Consider the following 11,913-nt stretch of genomic DNA (forward strand, 5'->3'; position numbering starts at 1 on the left):
AACTTCTGTGTCTAGGCTTAGGAGAATTTTTTAAGGAGTATAACGATTCCCAAAAACTTTTCTATAAACCCAAAAATCTCTTATGAAAACGAGCAGTGACAGAGACGAAAATTAAATCAGCCATTTAAAATGCTCCAGCTTTTCAAAAGCCCCGGGCCCTGACGGGGCTACGGCCTTATATTATAAAAATTGTTCCCACATTCTTATCTGAGCACCCTTTAAGGTGCTATTTAATCAACTGCTAACAGGTGCATAAGTTCCCACAACAAAACCCTGACAGCCAACATAAGTTTCTGCTATCCCGAAACCCAATACGGACTTAACAGATTGCAAAAATTTTCGCCCAATTTCGATGCTAAATATAGATATCAAGATCCTAGCTAAAGTGCTGGCGGAAAGTTAAACAACATCCTGCAAGGCATATTCATAGAGACCAGGTAGTTAGAAAGCTGCGGTATGACCAAAAATTTATATGCGCGTTATTTCAAAATTTATATCGTATCACGGTATTTGACGGTATATAAATAAAAAAATAAAAATAAATATGGTGGCCCCCCCCCAACACCAACCCCAGCCCCCCCCAACCCACAACCCCCCAGCCCCCCCCGCCCCCCCAACCACAACCCCCCCAACCACAAACCCCCCCACCGCAGCACAACCCCCCCAGCCCCCCCCAACCACAACCCCCCCAGCCCCCCCCAACCACAAACCCCCCAGCCGCCACAAACCCCCCAGCGAAACTTACCCAACTTTGTATGTTTCCTCCAGCTCCAGCGATGCGTCCTAGCGTGCGCTGACGTCCACATGCGCGCTGACGTCACATGCGCGCGACGTCACGTACGCACGGGCGCAACCCGGAAGTAACAGGGAGAAAAAACAGGAGGCGCGCATACCGGTTATAGCGGTATGTTAAACTTATACCGTTTTTTTTTTTAAAAACCGGTATTTATACCGAGTTAAACGGTATACCGCCCAGCACTACCAGGTAGCTTTATCCGTTGGAAGGCAGCAGGTGATCAATCAGGCGCCTAAGCATCCTATCAAATTGGGCTCTACAGACAAAAAACTCCATCTATGTTTCTTAAGCTTAGATATAAAGAAAGCATTTGATTCGGTCGCATGGGCCATACTTATATGCTGCTATACAAGAATGGGTGTTTGGTCCCAAATTTACCACATGGATAAAAGCCTTATATTGCAACCCGGTAGGCAGAATCACCATGGCCCTCAAGCGTCGAATTCCTTCCCAAAGAAAGTGGTATCCACGACAAGGTTGCCCCCATCCCCTTGTTGTTGACTTTAAATCTAGAGCCCTTAGCAATTGCTATCAGAAACGATCCAAGATATTCATGGTCTTATGTAGCCCACAAAACATCCTACTTAGCTTATTTGCAGACGACATTACATCTAGTAACACGCCCGCTCAATCTCTGCCAAAATCTATATAAATCTCCTACAAAAATTTTGTCTCAGGGCTAGTGGTTAACCTACGAAAACAGAGCTTTTAAATATAAATCTCCCTCCGGAACTGTCAAAAACTATTAACACTGAATTTTGAATTCCAATGGTGTAAAAAAATAATGTTCTATACTGGGCAAAGATTTACGTTGAATACAACCAGTTATATCATGCCAATTATCCCTATACGTACAAGAAATACAGAAAATGCTAGAGGATTGGGCAAAGTCCATATCTCATGGATAGGGAGGATTAATTTAGCGGTTTGAAATGACACTTTTGGCCTAATTACTTCTATTTAGATTGCTCCCTATAAAATGACATGAAAAAGATTTGAGAAAACATGTTTTATTCTTTATTTGATGCAAAGAAAACCGTAGAGTAAATAAATCAACACTGTATAGGAGACCTTCGGAAGGAGGATTGGGACTTTCCACCTGAAAAAAAATATTATGTGGCCTTTCACAATTAGCTCACAATACCTACTTACATTGCTCAATTATTCCCTTCCACTGTGGGTTGACCTTTGGAATTATTTAACGTATCCATATACAGCTGAAAGGTTTTTTTTGGTCCCGGCGTCTTCTAGGCCATTCAGCTATGAGCCCTTGTCTGAAACACACCCTTTTATGTGGGACGCTATGCCCCCGCATACAATTTAACCTCACCCGTAGGCCAGCGGCCCCCATTATAGGTAACCCCTTATTTCCCCAGGGGCTCCGAAGCAAAGGCCTTTACCTGGTGGACAACTAATAAATTTTAAGGGTTAAAGATCTTAATTTCAGTTAGAGGTCCATACCTATGACATTACCTTAATCGAGAACTATAATCTCCAAAGACAGAACACTATAGAGCACTACACTTACTTCATTGGGCCACAAAAGTGTGGGCTCGAGCCGCTCAGACCAGGCCCCACCGACATTTTTGAGAGATGTGCTTTGATAATGCCCCCCCACCAAAAACCATATCTCTCGATATCTTAACCTTGCGTCTCACCTAAAAGCCTCACGGATATCCTCTACATAAACAATGGGGCAATACTTGGGAAGTAAGCCTTACAGATTACACATGCCTCAACTATGGGAAAATTCTCAAAACACAGCTCCTCAAATACCAATCATACTTGAAAAGCCGGGATATTAAGGTACTAATTTAGGTGGATCTAACCCCCAGTTAGAACTACGAGAATATATCATAACACAAATGATTCATTGTTCAGAGGTTTTGTTCAGCCCCAGGTACGATGGCATATATGGTGGCTCATGCCCAAAGTGGTCAGATTATTGTGTGAGAGTTATATACTTAATTTTTTTCTGGCCTGCATCTAAACTTACGTAAAAACCCATATGAAGCCTATGGAGTAGCCCTCGGCTAAAGTTCCTAAAAAATAAGCAAAAGCTTGAATCACATGTTTCTAGCTGCAAGACAGACAATTGCGAATTGGAAGTCACCTATCCATAAATTTCACTTATTTTAAAAATAAGGTTGACTGGAGTTTTTATCAATGAGAAACTCTCAAGTATTAGATATGACAGACTCAAAACGTTCCCAGGACAGATCTGGGAAACCCTGGATTAAAAATATAGACACTATGACACTATTACCCACTTACCCTTACAATATGAGTAAGGCAATAGTGACATGGTTGAAGAATGATCAAATTTCTCTGCAATATTGTATCTCCATACCACCTTAGTTATACAGTTATTGTCTGTTATTTAGTGCAGAATCAAACTGTAAATGATAAGGAATCTTATACAGTCTTAATGATTACCAAAAGTAATAATATCGTCGGGAACTGTGGAAAATAAGATAAAGGGGCGATGCCCATCAGAACCTATAAGTTTGTGTAAAAATGGGAAATACATGATAGATACAGCGTTTTTCATTTATATAATTATTGATGCAACTATACTTGTAACAAAACAATTGCTTTCTGTATGACTGAAAATTGGAAAAATAATGCTTTTGTATGCACTGAAAAACTTGGAAAATAAAAATATATAAAAAAAAAAAGGTTCATATATCTTTATGGTTGTCAAACCAGGGTCCCCAACCAGTGGCTCGGGAGGCAACATGTTGCTTTACCAACCCCTTCAATGTTTGCTCCCAGTGGCCTCAAAGCAGTTGCTTATTTTGTATTCCTGTCTTGGAGGCAAGTTTAAGAGGCATGAAAACCATGTCTACTTGCCAAAACTGAGCCCCCTGTAGGCTGCCAGTCCACATATAGTTGCCCCAACTTCTAACGATTTGAATGTGGCTGATGGTGTAAACAGTGCTGTCCAACTTCTGTTGTACCGAGGGCCGGAATTTTTCCAACCTACGTGGTGGAGGGCGATAATGGAAGCCAGTTTTGACCTCACTCCCCTTTTTGAAACCGCATCCACTTGAAACCACACCCATGTTTATCACATGACCATCCCATATTAATGGTTGTAGTACAGCAAAAACCTGCCATACTCTGCCTGCCCTACCCTGCCTGGTCGTGTGTGCCATACTCTGCTTCCCTTTACCCTGCCTGTGTGTGCCATACTCGCTTGCCCTAGGAATGCTGTGTGTATGGCACACACAGGCAAGCCTACAGTGACACCAATTGCTGGCACTGCTCCAAACAGTCTGCACAATAACTAATATTAAAAAACTTTTTAATTGCAAGTACACCTTCAGTTATATGTTCTTTTGTTAGTGTTGCAGGGATTATTTGTGGGTTTCTACTGCTCCTGACAGAGGGAACAGATATGGGTGATTACAGCCTGAGGCCCTGAGGTGTGAACACTGCAGGGGGTGAACAATGCAATATTAAAAGGTGTGAACAACACAGGGATTACATTTTTAAACAATACAGAGGGATTACAGCCTGAATCTGAGGTGAGAACCATGCAGGGGGCCAGTTAATCCATACTGCAGTACCATTTAAAGCTACACAAAAGTTAAGCCATCAAAGCAGCCAGACAGGTGGGGGCCACACAGAAGGTGGGCCGCGGGCCGCCAGTGCGAGCACACGGTTGTAAAACCAGAGCCACATTACAGATTCCCACTACCTTTACGTGTCATCTTAAATAAACTTTTGTTGTATGAATGCTGACGCTATGCCAGCTTACTTGTTTGGAACCCCAGTGGTTAAAAGTTTACACAATTCTAATATTTTATATTAAAGTCTTATAATCAGTTGATTAGCATTTTTTGTTATTTAAGGAGCACTGTTCATTTCAATGCCAATACATAAAAAGCACTGTGATCAAGAGAGCAAGGCAGTCTTGCCAAACAAATTAACACTTCGTGCTACATTTCTTGGGTACCCCCCCCCCCCCCCATAATTTACCCTTATCTCTAACTAACAGGTGTAACTTTCAAATGCAATACACTCTATACAGACTCATTATCTTTTTCTTCAACCATCCTTGTTTTAAAATTACTTTCTATAAACATTTTGTACTTTAACAGCTTTTATAGAAAAGTAAATACGGTCTTCAATTTTTAGAGCAAACAAACTTACCCAAAAATTAATAGTGCCATCAGCTGTTGATGCCAAAACTGTGCATTTTGGATGCCCTGGCACTTGTAACATTTTCGATCACTCACCAATATTCCCAATACAACTACCAGTATCAATCTGAAATATCCACCATTCTGTGCCACAAATACAGTTCCATACTTTATGTTTCTTCAACAGTAGCTGTCAAATTCTTACTTACAACCACCTGGTCCTCCAGGTTCCAATACAGAGAAAGACCTCAAAGGGATTACTATGAATGTGAAATGCCATACACTGTTTTCATACCACCTGTTAGAGCGAAAAACTTTGATTCCAAAAGCGTTCTTGTTGGTTAGAAACTGGGAGCCGGTAGAATTACTGCTGGCCACTCTTCATGTGTTCTATTACCATCGAATAACCAGTGCTGACAATCTCGAACTTGACGATGACTTATGACTGGTCCATGCTTATAATGTTAGTGGATATGGTGATATATAAATCATCATTTAATGAATTCCTTATAAAAAAAAAAAAAAAAAGACAACTTCTTATGATTATTATATTGGTGCTTTCACAGTTCAATTTTTGGACACAAACACAAAATTACCCAAAGTTCAAACAAATACAGAACTACAAAATAAAATCACACATAACATTTAAATAAACAGCTAAGGGTAAAGTTGTATGTATATTTATATAAACAACGTTGTTCTGCATAATCCTGGTGAAGCGGCCTGTTTTGTTTCAAATAATATATATATATATAATATATATATATACACAATTATTCCAGAGGATTATGCGTCACTCCAATTCAAATGTTTAAACTTTATTCATGGATAATCACATATCTTGTTACATTCAACGTTTCGTCCTGGTCTAGACCTTGTCACAATGTTTATACCGCTTCTATATATACTATATCAGTTGCTGTCCAACTTCTGTGTACGAGGGCGGAATTTTTCCAGACTATGTGGTGGAGGGCGATAATGGAAGCCAGTTTTGACCACTCCCGCTGTTTTGAAACGGCAACCGTTGAAACCACACCCATGTTAATCAAATGACCATACCATATTAATTGGTTGTAGTACAGCAAAAACCTCCATACTCTGGCCTGCCCTACCCTGCCTGTGTGTGCCATATCTGCTGCCACCTGGCCTGGCATTACTCTGCCTGCCCTACCTGCCTGTGTGTGCCATACTCTGCCTGCCGCCTTCCTGTGTGTGCCACTGTGTGTGCCATACTCGCTGCCTGTGTGTGCCATACTTCGCCGCCTGTGTGTGCCATACTCGTGCCTGTGTAGTGATACTCGCCTGTGTGTGCCAACTCCTTTTGTTGTGCCATACTCGGCCTGTGTGTGCATATCGGCCTGTGTGTGCCTACTCGGCTGTGTGTGCCATACTCGGCCTGTGTGTGCCATACTCGGCTGCTGTGGTGCCATACTCGGCCTGTGTGTGCATACTCGGTCTGTGGTGCCATACTGCGTGTGGCCATATGGGTGTGTGCCATACTCGGCTGTGTGTGCCATACCTAGCCTGTGTGTGCCTATCTGCTTGCCCTATGCTGTGTGTATGGCACCACAGCCTACAGTGACACAATGCTGGCACTTGCTCTACAGTCTGCGCCAATAACATAAATTAAAAACTTTTTAATTGAGTACGCACCTCAGTTCTTTTTGTAGTGTGCAGGGATTATTTGTGGGTTTCTACTGCTCCTGAGGTGTGAACAGGGGAACAATATGGGTGGATTACAGCCTGAGCCTGAGGTGTGAACACTGCAGGGGAGTGAACAATGCAGAGATTAAAAGGTGTGAACAACACAGGGGATACATATTTTAACAATACAGCCTGATTACAGCCTGAATCTGAGGTGAGAACCATGCAGGGGGGCAGTTAATCACAGTACTGATACCATTTAAAGCTTACACAGATAAGCCATCAAAGCAGCCAGACAGGTGGGGGGCCACACAGAGGGGGGTCGCAGGCCGCCAGTTGGACAGCACTGCCATATATATATATATATACTATATATATATATATATAATATTATATATATATACATACATCATACAAAGGATGGCACACCGCTACAAACATACTCGGGTGCTAGGTAAAGGGTTCCAATAGTATTCCTGTATTTATTTATATATAGAATATAAATAAAATATTTATATTCCGATGGGGATTCGGTCCATCGGGTTCTCAGGGCCCAAAACGTTACGTCGGGCTGTTTATGCTACTTGAATATATGTTTTGATTTTTCACAAGAAATCCCGGAGTTGCTGGTCTTTTTTTTATATATATATATATATATATATATATATATAAATAAATAAATACAGGAATAGCGGCACTCACAAAACAGAAAATGGCTGGGTGCAGAGTTCGAGAAAAATGTACAAGGAAAAAAGTCTGAATCCACACACACAGGTCTTACAGTGAAAAAATACAAAGTTTTAATGCAAAAAGTGAACTAACGTTTGGCTGTAACACCAGCCTTTGTTAAAGTTCACCAACATGTGAAAAATAACCATAAATACTGTGTATGGCAGGAAATTCAAACAATGACGTGACGTGTGCAAATCCAATGAACCCTCCCATATCATTATCGCTCAGTCAATGAAATAAATATACTAAAATGAGTACATATACGATTTGATATGCGCAACCAAGATTTGCCCTGATTTCACCTGTGTTAGTACAGCCTCCTCTCCCAACCCCCATATGATTTTGTGTGCATATATGTATTATATGTTACTGCATCTGACATTATCTTCGTTGCAATATCACACGGTATATGTACCATTTTAGTATATTATTTCTTTTACTGAGACATGATGAGTGGGGAGGGTTCCTTGGTTTTGCACACGTCACTACTCTCAAGTCATTGTTTGAATTTTCCGCCATACACAGTATTTTGGTTTTTTTCACTTGTTGTGTGTAACAAAGGCTGGTGTTACAGCTGAAACGTTAGTTCATCTTTTGCATTAAAAACTTATATTTTTATCATAAGACCCGAGTGCGGCTTCAGACTTTTTTTCCATGTGTGGTATATATATATATATATATATAACACACACTATATATATATACACATACATACATATATAGTACATGTGGTTGTTTTTTTTACAAAAAATTGTATAAAAAGCATTTTTGTTAAAACAGTATTGAATTTTGAATATCACTATATTTATTCTGCAGCATTAGGGCACCCCCCAGTGATTATAATCACTTTCCCAGACCTGCGCCAGACTTTGCTGAAAATGCACCAGCAATTGGTCATATTCTTAGCAAGCTCCCTGTTGCCATTCAAGGCGCGGCCCTGGGCTGGGCATGTCAGCGGTTGTGAAATGTACATGCACATAACCCAGGGCAGCTGAAAGATCTCTGGGAAAAGCGGCACTCACTAGAATAGCACCCCTGGCTGGTGATCCCCCTGTGGAAAAAGGGGATGCTGCCCCTCCCTTTGCCCCTGCGCTTAGCTTTTTTTGGGTTGTGAAGTGGGTCAAGCAGGGAGTCGCAAATTGCTGATGTATTTATATTTTAAAATTAGAATTTAGTATATACATATATACCACAGCAGAAAATATGCATTTTTTCCCCAAACATAATTGTAATTCTTTTTTAGTAAAGAGACATTTTAACTACAGTGAAAGCACCTGGAAGCCTACAGGTTGAGGCTCTATTACTAGGGAATTGATGCATTTCACATACATTTATCATTTGGTTTTCCTTACTGGCACTAATATGAAGGCAACAATGCAAAAGCAGTAAATACTTTAGCATATCCTGCAGATCAGTTGCTTTGGATCAGATCCGAATACGTGTCTGTGTCCGGGCAACACCATATTACATTGAGAGATGTCACATGACCACTTCCTGGTCTGGAATAGCGAAGCCTTTAGTTCTAAAAATGTTGTGGAGAACATGTGATCTAAAGAGATTCAGACCAGAAAGGAAGTGTAATTTTTCATGCGTGAGCAGGAACAACGCAGCAGCTGCTACAATATACCTTACCAGGAAGTTACCTCTCGACCATTAGTCTATGTAGTGTGCAAAAGTAGGTCTGCAAGCCCCATTTACAAAAAAAAAAAAAAGTTTTGTGGCATTTATACAATCATGCTGTTTTCATATATTCAGTGTGCAACCACGCATTGCCTTTTGAAGAGTGTGTGCAGGACTAGGCACCCTATGGCCCTCCAGCACAATAACCTCCAGTAATTTTTTTTTTTAAAAAAACTTTCTATTCTGGTAGTTGTTGCAAGAATATCTGAAGAGCTGCCAAGTTGCCTATCCCTAGCTTTAAAGCAAATGTCTCTTGCACAACAGTGCAGACAATACAAGAGTTCCCCCAGTGAGTATATTATAACGCCTGACAGACAACAACAGTTGCCAACAACTGAACAACAACCAGAAAAAAAAATGGCACTTTGAATATTTTAAATGTGAAATATATTATGCAAGTCAGACATGATGCCTTAAACAGAACTGTAAATCCATCCACAGCCATTTGGCACATCACTTGCCATATCCCTATAGGTGTAAAGGCCAGTATCTAGCTGTCACCCAAATCACTGTTTTCAGTGTGCAGACAAGTAGAATTAGCTATTGCAAAATTATTATACAGCGCTGCGGAATATGTTGCGCTCTATAAATAATGTTAATAATAATATATGAACTAGCAGCTTTATATAAGCCCCCTCTACACTATAGTGTGCCCTTAGAAATGTGCAAAATACGCTTACACTGAGTCAAACTGGAAAAATGCGTCACACACGTACTAAGGGCTGAAAAACGCCATAGTCAGGGGGCTGTGTGCGCTTGAGTGCTGCGTTTTTAGGCTGAGAAAATACACAGCGTAAAAACGCCACGTGTGGCGTCAGCATAAAAGCTATCAAACTTCAGATAATTTGCTACTGTGTGCAGCTGGATATGGCAGGCAGATCCTAAACTAGCAGCCACAACTATGTGAGAATCTGCTTTGCTTTGTGATATGACTACCAAGCCCAAACTCACCCCACCCCTACTTCTGTGGCCCCTAGTATCTGTATGAGAATGTGATGTTACACATAGACCCTGCTAAGTGAGGTTGAATAAAGCCCCATAGCCATACACACAAATGGCTATCCCACTCCATACCTGTGGCACAATATCACCTCAGGGCATCAGGGCAAAGAGTTGAATGGGCTCACAAAATGACCTCGACGCCCTCATAATCACGTGACCCTAGCCTGTTACTGCCCTGCGGGTAGGTTCAAACGGAGGAAAAGTGGTAATTGATTCTTGACTGCGGCTTTGCTCAGGGAAATCGCGGGCTACGGACTCGTTATGGAATCTACAACACAATCCTCCTGTTATGAGCTTTGCCAACATGTATTTTAGGCAGGGGGCAATGTGCCACTTCTAGCTTAGCCACCTTGCTGGGAAAACAGGGAGATAAACATACCTCCCAACTGTCCTGCTTTAAAAACTCCAGCCCGCTGCCCCGCATCACTATTCCACACTGAGCATTGCCCCGCCCCTTCTCTCCCGCACTCTGGTGACGTCACACGCTCCTCTCGCGAGACTTGCAGACGTTCCAACCTGAATTTCTGTGGAACCTGTTACCTGCGCTCTCCTCCTCCTCCTCTTCCTCTTCAGCAGTGTAAATATCTCTCTGCAAACACGCACATTGTAAATACTCCTACTGGGGAAATGGAGCCTGGAGAAAAGGAGGTCTGATAGAATGCTGGAAAAGTGTGTTGGAAGGAATAGTCGCCCATAGGATTGAGAGTGCAAAGGAAGACGTAGGACTCAAAGGGAGCTGGTGGTAATAGAAATAAAGTATGTGGCACAGCAGGATATTGGCTGTAGTTTTGATATATAAAATGCCTCTGTGATGCTGAAGATATGGTCTAAATGAGTTTAAACAGCTATATTATCGAAACCCCCATAAATAAGTGATAAGGGGTCACTTGCTGTGGGAAAAGTGTATATTTGCTGCAGCCCTGCATAACTGCCAAATCCTGGCTCTGTGTCTCCCAACAAGCACTAAGATTAAAGGCACCTCCAAAGCCCATTTTAGGTGAAAACTCTCCAAATTCACTAAAATCAGTAAAAGGAACAACATTGGCAAGTCATGGGGCTTCATCCAGCTATTTACCCTCATTTTTTTAGGTAAAATGAGGGTTATTTAGCAAAATAATTCTCAGAAGGGATATGCTCTTACCTCTCACTGCAGTGACAACCAACAGACTGAACCAACTATCACTACTTAGGGGTGAAGTCACCTCTCATCACATGACAGGTGCTGCTATTAAAGGGGAAGTGTACCCTGCTGAGTCAGGTGTATATGGCATTTATTTGTTATTAGATGCGCAGTACATACGGGGGGGGGGAGATTTCTTCTAGTAATGGAGCAGGGGGTGGGGCAGCAGCATAAATCATTCATTGCTCTGGCAGTGACCGGGCTGCTTGGCTGGGGGACCTTAAACTAATCTCTAATTAGAAGCTGTTGCATCCTGGGAAACAGGAAGTGATCCTGTATCCACCCTGATGTCAGTAACACAATATGCCTTACATATTACAGAAACCCCCATAAATCAGGGCTTAGGCATCCACTTGGGAGAGGTAAGGGGTCACTTGCCATCCCCCCGAGGTCTCCCCACAAGCAGAGCAAGAACCAATGCCCCTGTCTCCATAATAGAATAAAGATTCTCTGCTTCAGTACATTGATTGCTTTATTTCCATGTGGCTGCGCAGTTTGAGAAGTTTTGCTTTCACTGATTTTCTGTTTGTGACCCATAGAGGGGGTTTTAGTCTGACGAGGGTGTTTAATCCCACTGGGATGTTACTATAATATTTGGATAATGTTATACTAGGTCCTTTTCAAGGGCACTGGTAGGGGTTTGTTTTTGTTTAGGTGACCTAATCTTTGGTTAAGCTACTGCGGCTACTGCCGCTACTGCCTGCAATAAATTCTTATGGCTGATAGGATTT

The sequence above is a fragment of the Xenopus tropicalis genome, chromosome 2, assembly GCF_000004195.4.
Source record: "Xenopus tropicalis strain Nigerian chromosome 2, UCB_Xtro_10.0, whole genome shotgun sequence".
Lineage (NCBI taxonomy): Eukaryota > Metazoa > Chordata > Amphibia > Anura > Pipidae > Xenopus > Xenopus tropicalis.